Here is a 2486-nt window from a genome sequence, read left to right on the forward strand (position 1 = left end):
GCAATTGCGTTGGAAAGCTAACGTCCGGGGCTTCGATTTGATATATAATATGCTATAGTTCTTCTGACGCTACACAACGCGATCGCAGTGACGGAAATCCAGCATGGCAAAATTCGAAACCAGCGAATTCTGGACTGTTTTTGACCCAGTTTGCGGCCCAGAAAACACAGATTAGAGGCTATAAAGTGGGGGATTGCATCCATTTATAGGAGGCTCTCACAATTCACTTTTCATGTTTTAGATGCAGTTTTTTTAGAGAGAGAGGTTCTCTCCTCTCTCTTAGGATTAGGATTTAGGATTTCTCTTAGTTTTAGGAGTGACTCTCAATCCTAGGTTCTTTATTTTTATAGTATTTATTTTTTCAATTTAATTTATGAACTTTTCCATGTTATGATTTGAATATTTTATTTAATATAATTTGAGGTATTCCAGACTTATGATTGCTTTCTTTAATTTATTAAAGTTCTCGATTTATCCAAATTATTTTCATTCAAGTAGAATTTCTCCCCTTTTGGCTTTGGTTAAATAATTGGTGACTCTTGAGTTATCAAACTCATTGTTGATTGAGAATTGGAATTCTTCAAGAATTAATTCATCCACTTAACTTACCTTCATAGTTTGAGGTTAATAAAGTGGGAGAAAAATCCAATTCTCATTACAATTGATAAGGATAACTGGGATAGGACCTCTAGTCTTCATACCTTGCCAAGAGTTTATTTTATTATTACTATTTTATTTTATTCTTTTTGTGCAACATACTGCTTCCTTACTTCCAAAACCCCCAATTTACAAACTTCATAACCAATAATAAGAACATACCTCCCTGCAATTCCTTGAGAAGACGACCCGAGGTTTAAATACTCGGTTATCAATTTTAAAAGGGGTTTGTTACTTGTGACAACCAAAACGTTTGTACGAAGGGATTTTTGTCGGTTTAGAGACTATATCTACAACGCGAATATTTTTATGAAATTCTTTACTGGCAAAAATCCTAACGTCAAGGGGTTTCAGTGATCTTCTTACTCAGCTGGCCCACTTGTGCCTCCAAATTTCTAATGGAGGACCTTGTTTCATTCATGAAACTCAGAGTGGCCTTAGATAAATCAGATACTAAGTTTGCTAAATTAGAGGTATTTTGTTCAGAGTTCTCTGTCTGTTGCTGAGTGGATGATGGATAAGGCTTGCTATTGCTAAACCTGTTTCTTCCACCATTATTAAAGCCTTGTTGAGGCTTTTGTTGATCCTTCCATGAGAGATTTGGGTGATTTCTCCATGAGGGATTATAGGTGTTTCCATATGGTTCACCTATATAATTCACCTCTGCTATTGCAGGGTTCTCAGGATCATAAGCTTCTTCTTCAGAAGATGCCTCTTGAGTACTGTTGGATGCAGCTTGCATTCTATTCAGACTCTGAGAAATCATATTGACTTGCTGAGTCAATATTTTATTCTGAGCCAATATGGCATTCAGAGTATCAATTTCAAGAAATTCCTTCTTCTGGGGCATCCCATTACTCATAGGATTCCTCTCAGAAGTGTACATGAACTGGTTATTAGCAACCATGTCAATGAGTTCTTGAGCTTCTGCAGGCATTTTCTTTAGGTGAATGGATCCACCTGCAGAAGTATCCAATGACATCTTAGCTAATTCAGACAGACCATCATAGAATATATCCAGGATGGTGCATTCTGAAAGCATGTCAGAAGGACACTTTTTGGTCAGTTCCTTGTATCTCTTCCAAGCTTTATAGAGGGATTCACCTTCTTTCTGTCTGAAGGTTTGAACATCCATTCTAAGCTTACTCAGCTTTTGAGGAGGAAAGAACTTGGCTAAGAAAGCCTTGACCAGCTTATCCCAAGAGTTTAGGCTATCCTTAGGTTGAGAGTCCAACCATATTCTAGCTCTGTCTCTCACAGCAAAAGGAAAAAGCATGAGCCTGTAGACTTCAGGATCTACTCCATTAGTCTTAACAGTATCACATATCTGCAAGAATTCAGTTAAGAACTGAAAAGGATCTTCAGATGGAAGTCCATGAAATTTGCAGTTTTGTTCCATCAGAGAAACTAATTGAGGTTTAAGCTCAAAGTTGTTTGCTCCAATGGCAGGGATGGAGATGCTTCTTCCATGTAAATTGGAATTAGGTGCAGTAAAGTCACCAAGCATCCTCCTTGCATTATTATTATTTTTGGCTCCCATCTCCTCTTCCTGTTCGAAAATTCCTGTAAGGTTGTCTCTGGATTGTTGTATTTTAACTTCTCTTAGTTTCTTTTTCAGAGTCCTTTCAGGTTCAAGATCTGCTGCAACAAGAATGTTCTTGTCCTTGCTCCTGCACATATGACAAAGAAGGGAATAACAAAGAAAATATGGAATCCTCTATGTCACAGTATAGAGATTCCTTTGTGTGAGTAGAAGAAGAAAAGAATGTAATGTAAGGAAAGAGAAGGGAGGAGAATCCAAACACAAGGGTGAGGATAACAGAGATGTG

The 2486-nt window shown here is 37.4% G+C and overlaps 1 non-coding gene across 1 annotated transcript; it reads left to right on the plus strand.

Annotated features, from left to right (window-relative positions):
* Window positions 1-1693: 1693 nt before the first annotated feature.
* LOC112738636 (small nucleolar RNA R71) lies at window positions 1694-1801 on the plus strand. Its single transcript, XR_003169584.1, has one exon. It is a non-coding gene; the product is annotated as a small nucleolar RNA R71 (small nucleolar RNA).
* The last annotated feature ends 685 nt before the right edge of the window (window positions 1802-2486 follow it).

The sequence above is a fragment of the Arachis hypogaea genome, chromosome 13, assembly GCF_003086295.3.
Source record: "Arachis hypogaea cultivar Tifrunner chromosome 13, arahy.Tifrunner.gnm2.J5K5, whole genome shotgun sequence".
NCBI lineage: Eukaryota > Viridiplantae > Streptophyta > Magnoliopsida > Fabales > Fabaceae > Arachis > Arachis hypogaea.